Here is a 17242-nt window from a genome sequence, read left to right as displayed (position 1 = left end):
GCTGTCGTAGGTGGTCCGACTGAACACTGAAAACGATCTGGTCGCGTATCATGGAGTCGGAGGTGGGCCCGTAGCTGCAAGACTGCGCAAGGATGCGGAGGTGCATGAGAAAGGATTGGAAAGGTTCATCCTTACCCTGCAAACGCTGTTGGAACACGTAGCGCTCAAAACTTTCATTCACCTCTACGCTGCAGTGAGTGTCAAACTTGAGGAGGACCGTCTTGAACTTTGTTTTATCTTCATCATCCGCAAAGGTGAGAGAATTGAAAATGTGGATGGCATGGTCTCCGGCCGTGGAGAGAAAGAGAGCAATCTTCCTGGCATCCGAGGCGTCCTCCCTGTCCGTGGCTTTGAGGAAGAGCTGGAAGCGCTGTTTGAATATCTTCCAGTTGGCCCCGAGGTTGCCGGCGATGCGGAGCGGCGGCGGCGGGCTGATGTTGTCCATGTTGCAGGATGATGGAATGCTGGTGGAAGGCAGATCACTTGCAGGTAGGTCTAAGAAGTGCTAATACCCTTAAACTCCTGGTATCATGTTGTGTTGGGTGTTCTGGATCCGTGAAACACATACAGGTCACCAACACTTGAAATAGTGCAACACTATTTTATTGAATTATTAACTGTTTAACATACTCTGACTGTGGGTTAACACGATACTAGCTTTAACTAAAGACCTTTGCCTTGTCCTAACCAGTCGATGCACTCAGCACATGGTGAATGTCTGTGTTGCAGGCTGTGAGCTCTGTCCTCCTAGCTAGCTGCAGCTCGAATGAGCGGGAACACTGATGCCCCCTGTCTTTATAGTGTGTGTGCTCTAACTGGTGATTGGCTGCGGTGTTGTCTGTGTTGATTGGTCCCACTGTGTGTCCATCAGTGTGTGTCTGCACCATTATATACTGGTGTATATTATGACACCTGGGCATCCAGCCTTTTCTCCATTCGGTCAAACGATTTGTGGAGCGGTTCCAAATGATCACTTTTCAGCGCTAGGAAGTTCCCCTACATAACCTGCAACAGGTGCTCCATTGTCGGCTGAGCTGGCGGTGCCCGGCTCTGGACATCGGCCATATTGGTTTCCCTCACAGCCTCCCCTTTGCCCTTGCTTGTCCACTTCTTCAGCTGTTTGCGATCCTTCCTACTTCTTAGTTCCATACACCTCTGTATGGATTCAGTGCCTGAGTGCTTTAACTTTCCAATCCAGCGCTTAAAAGCGCAAAAAAGTCAGGGGAAAAGGTCCAAAGGTCCGACCCGAGCGGGTGCCACCAAGTGTGCGACTTACTCCCTCATAGCCGCCAGTGGAAGTCAAAGGCTGCATTTTCTGATGACGGAACTGCAGAGGGCACCATGCAATTATAGTGCCCGTGATGGCACTGATGTGGAGATGCCGGCGTTGGACTGGGGTGGGCTCAGTAAGAAGTCTTACAACACCAGGTTAAAGTCCAACAGGTTTGTTTCGAATCACAAGCTTTCGGAGCTAGTAATTTGAAACAAACCTGTTGGACTTTAACCTAGTGTTGTAAGACTTCTTACTGTGATGGCACTAACAGCAATGTCTCAGGCAGCTGCCTGCATCATAAATGATGCACAGCTAATAAAGAGTGTAACGAACACACAACACTGTTCTGATTCCTCCTGTTTCCCCTTCCACTTGCTGCAGTGGAGGAAGCAGAAAGGAGTAGCAGAGGGAGGCAGACAATAATTGCACAATATTAACTTCAGCGGTGGGGGAAACCCTCAAGTGGGTGGCAAGTTCCTGTTTCCGTTAAGAGGAAGGAATTACAGTGTTGGATGACGAGCAGAGGTGCTATCCCTGATGTCCTGACTATTGTGTCCACAGAAGAGTCCACACAAGAGACTCAAAGAAACTGGTTATTTATTGTATAAGTAACTATTTACACGATGTACACGGTCCCAGTTTCATAGAATTTACAGTGCAGAAGGAGGCCATTCAGCCCATCGAGTCTGCACCGGCTCTTGGAAAGAGCACCCTACCCAAGGTCAACACCTCCACCCTATCCCCATAACCCAGTAACCCCACCCAACACTAAGGGCAATTTTGGACACTAAGGGCAATTTATCATGGCCAATCCACCTAACCTGCACATCTTTGGACTGTGGGAGGAAACCAGAGCACCCGGAGGAAACCCACGCAGACACGGGGAGGATGTGCAGACTCCGCACAGACAGTGACCCAAGCCGGAATCGAACCTGGGACCCTGGAGCTGTGAAGCAATTGTGCTATCCACAATGTTGGGACCTCTCTGCCCAGCTCCCACTCAGGCCGAGCTTTATACACCGTGTCCATAGTTCCGCTGGTGAGGCCCCCACCCCTCAGCGGGGAAGCTTGTACTCAATGAGACTCACGGGCAAACTATTTGGTCCGACTCCGTGCGGGTTATAACACTGGCCAACTGGACCGATCAACATCACCAAATGAATCAGGTTTTCTGGTCATTATCACATTGGTGGTGATGTGTTTCCTACATTTACAACAGTGACTACCCTTCAAAAAGCACTTAATTGGCTGTAAAGAGACAGCCAGTGGTCATGAACTAATTAAATGCAGGTCCCTTCCTGCAGCAAACCAGCAGCTGAGAGCGGAAATGTGTAGCTTGGTGAATATTTCGTGGTTTTGCTTGATCAGCTTTGGCAATCAGGGATTTTTTTAATGGCAAAAATTCCTTTGGGGGATAAAGAATGGACTACACAGAATTATCTATGTGTATATGAAACATTAGAAGTCTTGCATTTAATATGTATTTTCTACATATGTCCCATTTACTTCCTCATTCACTGCAGACTTCACACTGTGCACAATGACGTGTGCAATCTGCTCACATCTAATGCAATATCTGTGGCAACATTGCACAATTCAATCGTTAATCCATCGGAAATAATCGAACAGTTTAGAAAGGATCACCTCCCAAAATTCAGTACTGGTGTGTAACAACATCTAAAAAATATGCCCAGTAAAGGTACTTGATGAAAACAAAGAAAATTACTTTGATGGCAATCTTATATTTGTTTTCTCAAGATAGATGTTATGCCTCAGTGAAGCAGGTATGTCTCAGTGAAGCAAGGGTGGCAAGGTGCACGGTGGTTAGCACTGCTGCCTCACAGCGCCAGGGACATTGGTTTAATTCCAGCCTTGAGTGACTGGCTGTGTGGAGTTTGCACTTTCTCCCCATGTCTGCGTGGGTTTCCTCCAGGTGCTCCGGTTTCCTCCCACAACCCAAAGATGTTCAGGTTAGGTGGATTGGCCATGCTAAATTGCCCTTTAGTGTGCAGGTTAGGTTAAGGGGTTATTGGGGTAGGGTGAGGAAGCGTGCTCAGGTGGGGTGCTCTGTCAGAGGGTCGGTGCAGACTCGATGGGCTGAATGGCCTCCTTCTGCACTGTAGGGATTCTATATCTATATCTGAAGTGATGTTATATGATGATAATTGATTGGAGTATGGCCAGGCCTCAATCTTCGAAACTCAAGTGATTAAAAGCCAAATTAATGGCATCTCTCCCAATAATCAAACCCTTTAAGTCCCAATAACGTTCTGGTGAATTTGCACTGCACTCTCTCTCGGCCAAGACATTGGCCGTGTTTTTCCAGTCTCACCTGCGGTGGGAATCAGCATGGACAGTACTGGAAAAATTGGAAAGCAGCCAAACTTTACTGGCGGGCTCGGAAAAACCACCTAATGCTTCCTGATGTGCAGTTTCCAAAACTAATAAATGTAGAGATCTAGAAAGGGTCTAACCAGGGCTTTGTACAACTAAAACATAGCTTCCTCCTCTTGTACTTGAGCCTTGTTGGGTTCAGTGCCTTTTGCATTGTTTTTGTGCCTTTCCACTAGCTTTAAATGGTTTGCATGCTTTGAGCTCAGAAAATGATGACTGAACCATTTCCTGCACAGCTCATGCAGAATGCCACAATTGTAAGATTGCTAGGGTGGATATGGAGCTTTGCCAGACTAGCAGGATTCCCACTGGTGTAAGAACCTATCAACTGTGCATCAGTAGGCCCCACATATTAAAATGGAGATATGCCGTAACTGACAAGAGCTAATAATAATACTCTTTATTGTCACAAGTAGGCTTACATTCACACTGCAATGAAGTCATTGTGAAAAGCCCCTAGTCGCCACACTCCAGCCTGTTCGGGTACACAGAGGGAGAATTCAGAATGTCCAAATTACTTAACAGCACGTCTTTCGGACTTTGTGGGAGGAAACCGGAGCACCCGGAGGAAACCCATGGAGACACGGGGAGAACGTGCAGACTCCACACAGACAGTGACCCAAGCCGGGAATCGAACCCGGGTCCCTGGAGCTATGAAGCAACAGGGCTACCCATGCTGGCTTTCCTTGAACATGCTGTTGGTGTGCAACCATGCATATAACATCATTTTGGTTAATGATCAGTATCCTGATAGCAGCTACGTGGTTTCATCCTGTGCCAATCAGCTGTACTCAGCATATTTGAGCTAGTCAAACCAGAGGCTGACTGCTTTGTGAGCAGTGCTACCGATTCTGCACCTGGCTCTCGATCCCCCTCCACCATTCAATCATGTGTGGCCAGTGCGCCTACAATGAGTGCATGTTGGATGGCAGGCCTGCCAATACAGGCATTTCTGTGTGTCTGTCAGGATTCTTAATAGTGCCAAATCAACAAAATCCTCACCTGAATCCTCAGTGACAGAACCTGTCTGCAACTCATCATCGGCTCTGATATGGGCAAAGGCCTGTTGAGGCTCGGCCGTCAGGGGGAAATGGGTGGACTGTATGAGTGGGCGGGCCTTGTCTACATAGTTTGGGACCCACTGGGCGTAGTATGAAAAGAACCCCAGGCAGCGTTTGAGGGCCTTGGGGCACTGGGGGAGGGGGAGCTCCATGAGGGGGCACATGCGGCCGGGATCGGGCCCTAGAACTCCGTTCTGGCTAAGCGGTTCGTGCTGAACACACACTTCTCTTTATTATAGGTGAAGTTTAGGAGAGTGGTGGTGTGGAGAATTTTGGCAAGATTGGCATCGTGGTCCTGCTGATCATGGCCACAGATGGTGATGTTGTCTAGGTACGGAAAGGTGGCCCGCAAACCGTACCGGTCGGACATTCGGTCCATCTCCCTTTGGAAGACCGAGACCCCATTAGTGACGCCGAAGGGAACCCTGAGGAAGTGATAGAGGCGACCGTCTGCCTCGAAGGCAGTGTATGGACGGTCCGCTTTACGGATGGGGAGCTGGTGGTAGGTGGATTTGAGGTCTACCGTTGAGAAGACCCGGTACTGTGCAATCTGATTGACCAAATCAGATATGTGTGGGAGCGGGTACGCGTCGAGCTGCGTGTACCGATTGATGGTCTGGCTGTAGTCCACGACCATTCTGTGTTTCTCCCCAGTTTTAACTACTACCACTTGGGCTCTCCAGGGGCTGTTGCTGACCTCGATGATGCCTTCCCAATGCAGCCGCTGGACCTCAGACCCAATGAAGGTCCTGCCCTGGGTGCTGTACCATCTGCTCTTGGTGGCGACGGGTTTGCAATCCGGGGTTTAATTTGCGAAGAGGGAAGGCGGATCGACCTTTAGGGTCGCGAGGCCGCACACAGTAAGGGGTGGTAGGGGCCTGCTGAATTTCAGAGTTAGGCTCTGGAGGTTACACTGGAAGTCCAGGCCGAGTAGTAGGGCAGCGCAGAGGTTAGGGAGGACGTAGAGGCGGAAGCCGCTGAATTCTAAGTCCTGGACCGTGAGTGTGACCGTACAGTAACTCCGGATCGCCATGGAATGGGATGTGGAGGCCAGGGAGATTCTTTGGTTCGCGGGGTGTACCGCGAGGGAGCAGCGCCTTACCGTATCCGGGTGAATGAAGCTTTCGGTGCTTCCGGAGTCCAGCAGGCAAGAGGCCACGTGTCCATCGATTTTAACGCTGGTCGATGCAGTCGCCAGGTTGTGCGGAGGAGACTGGTCGATGGTCACTGAGGCGAGTCATGGTTGGTCGTCGCTGGTGTCGGATGATGGGGTGCCCATGGGGCACGGGTCCTGGAACGTTGGCGGTGCCCATGTACCGTGGGGGAGACAAGATGGCGGCGCCTGAAGCTCTTGGGGAGAACAAAATGGCGGTGTCCATGGGCCGCACGTGGCGGGGATTGAAAAGGATGGCGGCGCCCATGGGCCGCACGTGTTGCGCGGAGGGGAAGATGGCGGCGCCCACGGGCGGCACTTGGTCTGAGGGGGAGAAGATGGCGGCGCCCATGGGCCGCACGTGTTGCGCGGAGGGGAAGATGGCGGCGCCCACTGGCCGCGCTTGGTCTGAGGGGGAGAAGATGGCGGCGCCCACGGGCGGCACGTGGTCTGAGGGGGAGAAGATGGCGGTGCCCACTGGCCGCACATGGTCTGAGGGGGAGAAGATGGCGGTGCCCACTGGCCGCACGTGGTCCAGGGAAGTGAAGATGGCGGCACCCATTGTTCCTAAACGAGGGGGGCGGGGGCGATGGTGGTGACTGCGCAGGCCTGGCACACCGCGGCAAAGTGCCCCTTCTTACCGCAAGCTTTACAAAGGGCAGCGCGGGCCGGGCGTGTTTCTGCTGGCCGCAAATGTAACATCGGGGACCCCCCGGGGTTCGCGCGTGGCGCAGGCGTATTGGCTGGGTAAGGCCCCCGTTGGGGTGGCCATCTGTGGGGTCCACGATGCATAGGAGGGGTGGGCCGGGCGGCTGGGGCTGTAGGCCTGGATATTACGCGAGGCGACCGTCATAGAGAGCGCTAGCTTCTTTGTCTCTGTGAGATCCAGCATGGCCCCCTCTAGAAGTTGCTGGCGTATGAGGTCCGACCCAATCCCCGTAACAAAAGGGTCCTGCATAAGGAGGTTTGACTGTTCCGTGGCCGTAACGGCCTGACAGTCACAGTCCCGGACGAGTGGGATTAGGGCCCGCTAGAAGTCTTCTATGGACTCACCAGGGAGCTGACAGCGAGTGGAGAGTACGTGCCTGGCGAAGAGTGTGTTCGTCTTCTGGGCGTAGTTTTCTTTAAGTAGCGTCATGGCTTTGGCGTAGTTTGGCGCGTCCTTGATCAGCGGAAAGACGCTGGAGCTCAACCTCGAGTACAATATCTGTATTGTCTGAGCCTCCGGAACAGGGCTTGGCGCCGAGTTGATGTACGCCTCGGAACAATCTAGCCAGTGCTGAAAGTCCTTTTTGGCGTCGCTTGATTGCGGATCCAGCTGCAGGCGATCCGGCTTGATGCGGAGGTCCATCTTCTGAAAACCTTAGAGCAATAAATTGACGCACGATCAATTGCACAAAGACGAGAGTTGAATACAACTGAGGCTTTATTGCTCTAAGGTGTGTGGCCTCCACAGCAGCTGGCGAAATAGTTGCTGCACGGAGGACACACATATTGATACTCCGCCTACTGGGCGGAGCTAGCAAGCAGCGACTACCGTCATACCTGTAGTACAGGCCCTAACATACATCACCTAATATAGGTGCAACAGTGGTTTTCCACATATAGAAAGTCATTTTCAATTCTCTCGGGAAACCGTGGGCGTCATTCTCCGACCCCCCAGTGGGTCGGAGAATGGCCGTTGCCGCCGTGAATCCCGCCCCCGCCGGTTGCCGAAGTCTCTGAAGGGAGAAAAGTCAGCGGGGCGTTAATGGCGCCGCAGACGTCGGAGAATGGCACGGGTGTGCGCAAGGCAGCTGATTTTGGGCCTACCGATATTCTCCCTTCCGGATGGGCCGAAGTCCCGTCGACGTGATGACCGGTCACGTCGACGTAAATGAAACCTCCTTTTCAACGGCATGAACCTGTGCACCAGGTTCACGCCGACCAGCGTGGAGGTGAGTGACGGCCTGGGGGGTTGGCCGCTGGGCAGGCGATGGCATGGCCGCAGTCTGAATGTGTGGGGAGAGGTGTGTCTAGGGTTGTGTGTGTGTGTGTGCGGCCGGGGGGGGGGTGGTTAGAGTGGGCTGGGCTCCAGGGGAGTGCCGGGAGGGGGGTGCGTGCCGGGGAGGAGGATGGGGGGTCCGTGCCGGGGAGGAGGATGGGGGGTCCATGCCGGGGAGGAGGATGGGAGGTCCGTGCCGGGGAGGGGGATGGGGGGTCCGTGCCGGGGAGGAGGATGGGAGGTCCGTGCCGGGGAGGGGGATGGGGGGGTCCGTGCCGGGGAGGAGGATGGGGGGTCCGTGCCGGGGAGGAGGATGGGAGGTCCGTGCCGGGGAGGGGGATGGGGGGGTCCGTGCCGGGGAGGAGGATGGGGGGTCCGTGCCGGGGAGGAGGATGGGAGGTCCGTGCCGGGGATGGGGATGGGGGGGTCTGTGCCGGGGAGGAGGATGGGGGGTCCGTGCCGGGGAGGGGGTTGGGGGGTCCGTGCCGGGGAGGGGGGATGGGGGGGCGTCCGTGCCGGGGAGGGGGATGGGGGGGGTCCGTGCCGGGGAGGGGGATGGGGGGGTCCGTGCCGGGGAGGGGGATGGGGGGTCCGTGCCGGGGAGGGGGATGGGGGGGTCCGTGCCGGGGAGGGGGATGCGAGGGCAAGTGAGTTGGTCCACCTGGCCAGGTGCCAGCCTCCAACAGTTGGACCCATGCGGTCCATGCCACTTGGCTGGGGGGAAGGAGGGCGTATGGGCAATGATGACATGTCGTCGTTCCCACCCACACCCCCCCCCACCCCCAACCAGGCCGTCATGTTTTCCGATCATCCAGCGATGTTGGCCGCCGTGGCGGCAGCCACTCATGTCTATGTTGCCCTGGATGAGGAGGAGGAGGAGGAGCGTGCCAGAGAGGCGGCGCAGGCTGCCGCAGAGGGGCAGGCGGCAGCCGCCCAGGCTGGAGGGACACCTGACCGACAGGTCGAGGAGGGGGAGGAGGACGTCGCGGCCCCACGGCAACGGAGGCACCCGAGGCCCGGCCCCGGCAGTCATACCAGGACCTCACGGACCGGGAATGCAGGAGGAGACTCCGGATGAGGCGGGAAACCGTGGCACACATCTGCCACCTGCTGGCACACCTGTCACCGCGTGGCACTGGCGGCGAACACCCTCTCCCCGTGTCCGTCAAGGTTACGGAGACCCTGAACGTTTATGCAACGGGGTCATTCCAGGCACCGAGTGGGGACCTGTCCGGCATATCGCAGACATCGGTGCATCGGTGCATCCGGGCAGTGACAGATGCCCTATATGCCATGGCGCACCGCTACATCCGCTTCCCTGTGGACCGGGCCAGCCAAGATGCCCGGGCCGTGGGCTTCTCTGCCGTGGCCGGGTTCCCCATGGTCCAGGGCGCGATTGATGGGATGCACGTCGCCGTGCGGCCACCTGCAGATAACAGGGCCGTGTTCACCAATAGGAAGGGGACCTATTCAATGAACATACAGGTGGTCTGTGACCACCGCATGATGATCCTGCACGTCTGCGCCCGTTACCCAGGCAGTGTACACGACTCATACGTGTTGTCGCGGTCATCCATCCCCGGCTGAGGGGCTGGTTGCTGGGCGACAGGGGCTACCCATTGCGATCGTGGCTGATGACGCCTATACGGAGGCCACGCAATGAGGCGGAGAACTGCTACAATGATGCCCATGTAGCGACAAGGGAAGTGATAGAGAGGTGCTTTGGCGTGCTGAAGATGCGTTTCAGGTGCCTGGAACTCTCTGGGGGCGCCCTCCAGTATCGGTCAGATAGGGTCGGTCGCATCATTGTGGTGTGCTGCGTCCTGCACAACATAGCCCAGCAGAGGGGCGATGTGCCGCAGGCAGAGGAGGGCGGAGTGGAGGAGCAGCAGGAAGAGGCGCAGTCCTCCCCAGATGAGGGGGATGGGGGTAATGGTCAGGGCAGACGGGGTAGACACAGGCGGGTGGCTGTCCACCGTTACCGGCTGGGCCAGCGGGCACGGGACAGACTGATAGACGCCTGCTTCACTGACTAGATGGGCGTGGGAATCGGGTAGTATGGCCACAGACCGCACACCATGGCAACAGCCGACCACGCACACCCCCCACCCATCCACCCACCCAGCACCCTCACCCCCCTCCCCAACCCCACCCACCCCACCCGCATGCACACCACCCCCCCATTGCCAATCCACCTGCGGCACAATGGCCGGACTCACACAGTTGCAGGTGGACCCGTGTCTATTGCAGGCCATGGAGGATGATGACAACCCGCCCTGCGATGAGCTCCTGGCTCCTCATCGTTGGACTATGTCTGACCCATGGCCACAGTACCACCATCCACCCGGACCATCCCTGCATGCGGCTGTGACACTGCAGCGCACGGTCCCGTCCTCTGCCCGGGGGGATGTTGATGGCGGCCCAGGGGGAAGGGGGCAGACTCACCTGGGGCTGAGGTAAGACCACCCCTCACACACACACTTGCGCTCAATGTACATGACACACCCGCACGCTTTGGACAGAGAACAAAGGCAGCTTCTGTAGGTGTAACATTGACTTTAATAACCAAAGGAGTTCATGCACGTGCCCTAGCCCCTAAAACTCATCTGTGCCCTGTACCCGTGCCAACTTACTCAGTGTCTAATTGTTTGGCCTTACGGGCCCTTAGACTACATCTACGTGGTTCCCCAGACGGTACAGCAGAACTGGAGGTGGACTCCTGTGATTCCTGCCCTCTGACACTGGATCCCTTTGGCGGCCGTTTCCTGGGGCGTCCTGGCCTAGATGGGCCAGGCTGCGGCCCGGGTGACTGGGATGGCGAGCTGCCAGCCTGTCCTGCCCGTTCCCCACCCGATGCACCTGGGACGGAAAGGGGGGAGTCCGAGGTGTCGCGGTGTTCCGGGACCTCCCCTACAGGGGGAGCCGGGACAGACCACACCACCTCCTCCTCCCTCGGGGTGCCCGATGGCCCCCAGGCCTCTACATGGGTGGGGGATGCGAACGGACTGGCCATCCGACGCCCCCCCGACATCTGGCGCTGCCAGTCCTGGAGGCCCGTGCTGGTATCGACAGGGGTCTGCAGGTTTGCAGCCATGGAGCCCAGGGGGTTGGCAAACCCTGTATGTGACTGTGCGACGCCGGCTCGCACATGGCCACTGGCGCCGATGCCCTCAGCGATGGCCTGCTGAGACTGGGCCATGGCCTGCAGAGACTGGGCCATGGCCTGCAGAGACTGGGCTATGGCCTGCTGAGACGGCTATGGCCTGCTGAGACTGGGCCATGGCGTTGAGCGCCTCTGCCATTTGGCGCTGGCACTGGCTCATGGCCTCCTGTGAGTGGGCAGCTATGTCCTGGGCCACAGACGGCGCCTGCACGGAAAGCCCCAGGCCTCGCAAACCGTTCCCCATGTCTGACACCGTCGCACCCATTGCCTCCACCGCGGACACCACCTGTGCGGTGTCGGCCTGGGTGGCACGCATGACCGGCACCACTCCCAGCTCCTGGACGCGGGTGGACTCCTCCACCTGCGACCGCAGCCGCCGCAAGCCGGCCGTCACCCTCTTCGCTCGTCCTCGGGTCGGTGGTTGCATCGGATCTATGTGTGGGTGTGGTAACTCCAGGAACCCGGGATCCATCTGGGCGGCAGATATTCACTTGGGCTGGGCTGCCCTCCGACCGCCCGGCCCCTCTGCTGCTCCTACCTCCACCTGCTGTACCGGGACGGCTGTGTTGTGCGCACCAGTGAGTGTACCAGACGCCTCATCACTAAAGTGCCAAACCGAGGTGAGTGTTTCTGCGATGGTGGAGGGTGTTGGTGACAGCAGTGGCGTTGTGTCGTGCTCTTCGTCCCACTCTGAGTCCATGGCACTTTGGGATGGGGGTTCGTCTCCACCCATCCACTCTGAGTCACTGTCCGGTATTTTGTCTTCCTGGGTAGTGCTGTCCCGGGTAGGGGGTCCCGGGTAGGGGTGTCCTGGGTAGTGGTGTCCTGGGTAGTGGTGACCTGGGTAGTGGTGTCCTGGGTAGTGGTGTCCTGGCTCGGCTGTGACGGGGGCCTGTGGCTGCCCCTCTCGTCGCTGGGTGGCACATGCCTGCGTCGTCGCACCCGCACGTGACGGGGGCGTCGTCTCCCTGTTGCTCCAGGTCTCTCCGTCTCCCGTGGTCTCCAAGGGACATCCTGCGGGCGTCGCATGCCGGAGGGTCCGGATCTCTCCGTCTCCCGTGGTGTGCGAGGGGCATCCTGCGGGCGTCGCATGCCGGAGGGTCCGGGTCTCTCCGTCTCCCGTGGTGTGCGAGGGGCATCCTGCGGGCGTCGCATGCCGAAGGGTCCGGGTCTCTCCGTCTCCCGTGGTGTGCGAGGGGCATCCTGCGGGCGTCGCATGCCAGAGGGTCCGGGTCTCTCCATCTCCCGTGGCCTCCGAGGAGCATCCTGCGGGCGGTCTGCATCTGCGGGGATGGGTGCCTCGACGTTTGCTCCTGCGATACACAATGAAGCATGCATGGTTAGACATCAGGCAGTGATCAGGTGATACGGGGGAGGGGGATATAGGGGAGGGGGGATATGGGGACGGGCTGTCGGTGGCTCACTCGCTCGTACGCCCCCGACCTCTGCATCAGCAACCTCCCGGTCCTCAAGTCCACCAGCCAGTTCCAGGGCCCTTTCCTCGTGTACGGTCAGTGGCCTCTCATCAGCGGGGCCTCCTCCAGTCCTCACATGCTCCCTATTGTTGTGTGCGCGCTTCTCCTGTGGCGGGGGGGGGGGGGGGTGGTGGCAGGGGTAAAAGGCAACAGTGTTAGACAGGTATATGAATGCACGCCATCGGTTGCGCGCGTATTGCAGAGGTTAAGGTTAGGGCTGGATTCACTTGGGGATATGGGGGAGGGGGATATGGGGGAGGGGGGATATGGGGAGGGGGGATATGGGGAGGGGGATATGGGGAGGGGGAAATGGGGGAGGGGGGGATATGGGGGAGGGGGGATATGGGGGAGGGGGGATATGGGGGAGGGGGGATATGGGGGAGGGGGGATAAGGGGGATATGGGGAGGGGGGATATGGGGGAGGGGGGATATGGGGGTGGGGGATATGGGGGAGGGGGGATATGGGGGAGGGGGGATATGGGGGAGGGGGGATATGGGGAGGGGGGATATGGAGAGGGGGGATATGGGGAGGGGGGATATGGGGAGGGGGATATGGGGGATATGGGGGAGGGGGGATATGGGGAGGGGTGATATGGGGGAGGGGGGATATGGGGGATGGGGGGATATGGGGGATGGGGGATATGGATATCGGGCGCAGGGGGGGAGGCCTACCCTGCCTGCTCTGACGAGGTCGTTCACCTTCTTGTGGCACTGGGTGCCTGTCCGTGGTGTCAGGGCCGCAGCGGTGACGGCCTCTGCCACTTCCCTCCACAGACGCCGGCTGTGGCGTGGGGCAACTCTGCGGCCGTGCCCGGGATACAGGGCCTCCCTCCTCTGCTCCACTGCGTCCAGGAGCGCCTCCACATCCCGTGACTGGAACCTTGGGGCTGAGCGGCGGCCAGCCATCCGGTCGGGTGTTCCGGTCGGGTGTTCCGGTCGGGTGTTCCGGTCGGGTGGGGGGGAGCAGCGCGTCGTTATGAGCCGTCGCACCGTGCGCAATCGCGGATCCCGTTACATCGCTGCTAGCCCATTTCGGGCCGGAGACTTCGCGACAATTTTTCCGGCGTGACGCAAGTCAGATTTGCGCTGATCGGCGGACTTTCCGCTGATAACGGAGAATTTCGCCCCGTGAGTCAGTCTTGCACAATTTGGCGGTGTAATTCATCTTTTGACAAACAACAGAGCCGCAATGTTTTTCCGTCATTTCCAGGATTCTGTGGGCCTGGAACACGCGATTTCTGGGAATGTGATTTTGTAGCCAATTGTAAGTTATAAAAGAAAAATAAGCATTCTCCTGTTCTTGATTAAAAAAGGAATCTTGTTCCTTTAACATAAATGGAAACATGGTTAACATTTAGATCAGGGCTTCGCTTTTGCTCTCTGTTTGATGAACCACGATGACACTGAGGGCAAGGGAAGTCGATGAGCTGCCCAGACAATCCAGATTTAGAAGAGAGAAAGAAGTCCCCCCCCAGGGAAGAGACACCTGAAATAACTCAGAATGACCGCCATCACAGAAAGAATGCCAAGAGAGATCCCTCCTCTCAACAACCCCACCACAATTTATCCACCCCACCTCAGTGTGCCCCAGTATAAAATCTTATTGCTCTGACAGGTCAAAAGAGGACCAGAGAGAGACACAAATGAAGGAAAGCTCAACCTCAGGAGTCAGAAGGAACTCAGTCCTCCCCCGAATACAAAATCTGCTCAGGGCATCAAAGAATAACGTAACGGATTTTTAAATTCAAATATCCCAAAGTTAAGGGAAAAAATATGTGCACCATCTAATTGCCACGCTGCACCTGAATGTCAGCTCGCTGAGGCACAGTGTCGTCGATGAAAGCCGGGAGACCCCGTTCCTGGGATCTCCCCGGCTCGCCTCGCATTGCGATGTAAATCCTACCCATCGTGGGAGGGATAATTTTTTGGCATATCTGCACGTTAAAGCGAAACAGCTGGTCTCACTTTAATGTGCAGATTCCCGAGGTACCTGAGGCTTTGAGATTTATCCCCTTCTCCTCAGAGACCTCGGGTGAGCGCTGATTGGTACTGGTCTCCACAAACGGGGCCAGACGGAACGGCACTTGTCATGGTCTCCCGGGTATCAGAAGCCCCAAGCTGCATGCCCTTTGGGCAGAGTGGTGCCCTGGCTCTGCTGGTGCCACCTGGGCACCTTGCCAGACTAGCACTGCCAAGGGCCCAGGTGGCACTGTCAGCTGGCATGGGTACTGCTGGGGTGGCACTGCCAAGGTGCCAAGCTGGCATTTTTGCAGGAGTGCGATTGGGCTGAGGGGCTGGGCCGGGCACCCTTCCATAATGCGTTCAAGCTGGGGAGGTCGGGAGTCGGCTCAGGGGCCGCAGAGATCGGGACACCATTTTTAAATGGCATCCTGATCACTTGCTACATTGGGGAGTTCCAGCGAGTGAATCTCCTCAGTGTACAAAAGGGGCTGTGTACGGCCTCGGCCGCACGTTCCCCGCCGAGGCCCCTTATACAAGCGAGTCGCATTGTATAGCCTGCGAGTGCCGGGAAACAATCGGTTAAACCCGCTCGCTATGGAACTTTATTCCTAATTAGTTGAATCACGCCCAATAGACATGAATTCAAATGAAAAATCCAACATGGAATTGCTGTAACTGGGGGTCTATCCTTAATCTCAGTGTGGATTGAACTAACCCTACTAACCTCAACCACCCACCTTTCACACTACTCCAGCTCCACTCATTCTTCTCATAAACAAGATATGGGAGTGATTAAAAACAAAACATTTCCCCACCACAACCACAAGAATTATGAGACATAATAACAGAAAAGTAGTAAAACTGACCACAGATCACATTTCACATAATCGAGCCAACATGATTCTGTTAAAACAGGATAATTGGCAACATTCACCTTCCCTTGCAGGAGAAACAAAATCAACCTTAAATATTAAATAATCAACAACATAATCACAAGGGTGGAACGTCCAGAAGTATAGAAGAATAGCAGGCCTCACCCAGGAAAGTGCTCTTTTGCGTGCAAGAACACTCTCAATCCCCTTCACCGCTCTCCCAAAGGCACTCCCCAATTCCTCCAAATGAGCTCTGGCGACTTGCATCACAGAGCCAAGATTTTCATTCAAAATAATATTTATAATGGCGTTCATCGTCTAGATACACACAGCACCACTGAAGCGAGTGCTGCCACTGCAAAATGGGCCGCACCCCAGCCCTTTCCAACCGCCACGAACAAACAAGGATTTTTACTGTTAATCTAGCACCTTCTTGCAAAAACACCAATCAGCAACCTCCAGCGCAAGACACATAGCACAAGAAAAAGCAAATATGAAATGTTCACCAGGATAAAATAAAGGATTAGAAGATGAGCAGAGCTGGATCTCGCAAAAACGCACCTGCTCCCTGCGCTGACATCATGTGACTCCCTCGGAAGCTACTTTTTCCCAAACAACCTTTACTCTTCTTTGCTGGGTAAACAAAACAATCAAACAATTTATTTAAAATCTGGTAGCAGAATAAAAACCGGAATACGTGGGGAGTTTGGTAGTTTGCAAAGGCCACTGACGTTCAAATTATTTTTGAAGAACAAAATATCTGTGCAAGGCATAGTTGAGTTGTAAGCACTCTTGAGCCAGGAGATTGTGGGTTTAGATTCCACTCCAGAGGTTTGAGAACAAAATCTAGGATAGGGAGCGGCAACAATGACTAAATGCCACATTTCTAAAGAGTGTACTAGGGCAGAGGGACCTGGGCATTCATGTGTACAGAGCTTTGAAGGTGGCAGGACAATTGAGAGGATAGTTAGCAAAGCAGACAGGATCTTGGGCTTCATTAATAGAGGCATCAAATACAAAAACAAGAGAGTTATGCTGAACCTTTATAAAGTTCGGGGTAGGCCACTACTAGAGTTCTGGTCACCACCCTTTAGGAACGTTGTGAGGGTCCTTGAGAAAGTGCAGAGATTAATTAGAGTGGTTCCAAGGATGAGGGATTTTAGCGCCAAGGTTAGGTTGGGGAAACTGGGATTGTTTTTCTTGGAGCCTCCTTCTGTGCTATAATGACCCCAGGACTCTAACACCCAGTATAGTCCTGAGGGAGTGCTGCACTATGGGAGGTACCTGTCCTCTCAGTGGAAGATAAAAGATTCCACGGCACTATTTCAAAAAAGAGCCATTATTTTGAAGAAGACAAGGGAGTTCTGACCAATGTTTCTCCTTTGACTAACATTTGGTCGTTAGAAAATTAGTTTCTGCTTTTCTACATTACAGCAGTGACAACACTTCGCAAAATGGCTTCATTGGCTTTTAGAGCTTTCAGGATGTCCTGAGCTTGTGATAGGTGTAAGTTCTCCCTGCCTTGTCAATTTACAACTTTTAATTGTGTGTGTGAACAGGATAGAACTTTATTCCAAATAAATTATCAAATAGTTCCATTCATACAAAATAGTATCCCACTGCTCATCATTGCACTAAAACGCAGTCTTACTCAAGGAGTGGCTCTGTGAGATGGGGAGGAGGTACAAAAGAACACTCAAACTTGCTGGTACATTTGGGAGGATAAGTGAATAAAGGCAGCACCTCCTGTTCATTTGAACTCACACACCAAGTGATTTCAAAGCCAGTATTACAATATTAAAAGAATTCAATAGGATAGATACACTAAAACTATTTTCTCTGTTGGGGAATCCCAAATGGGGGGCACAATCATTAAATTAGAGCTACACTATTTAGTGCTCTGAA

Source organism: Scyliorhinus torazame, chromosome 8 (assembly GCF_047496885.1).
Source record: "Scyliorhinus torazame isolate Kashiwa2021f chromosome 8, sScyTor2.1, whole genome shotgun sequence".
In the NCBI taxonomy this organism is placed as follows: Eukaryota; Metazoa; Chordata; class Chondrichthyes; order Carcharhiniformes; family Scyliorhinidae; genus Scyliorhinus; species Scyliorhinus torazame.
The sequence above is the reverse complement of the archived record's forward strand: the minus strand, read 5'-3'. Positions refer to the sequence as shown.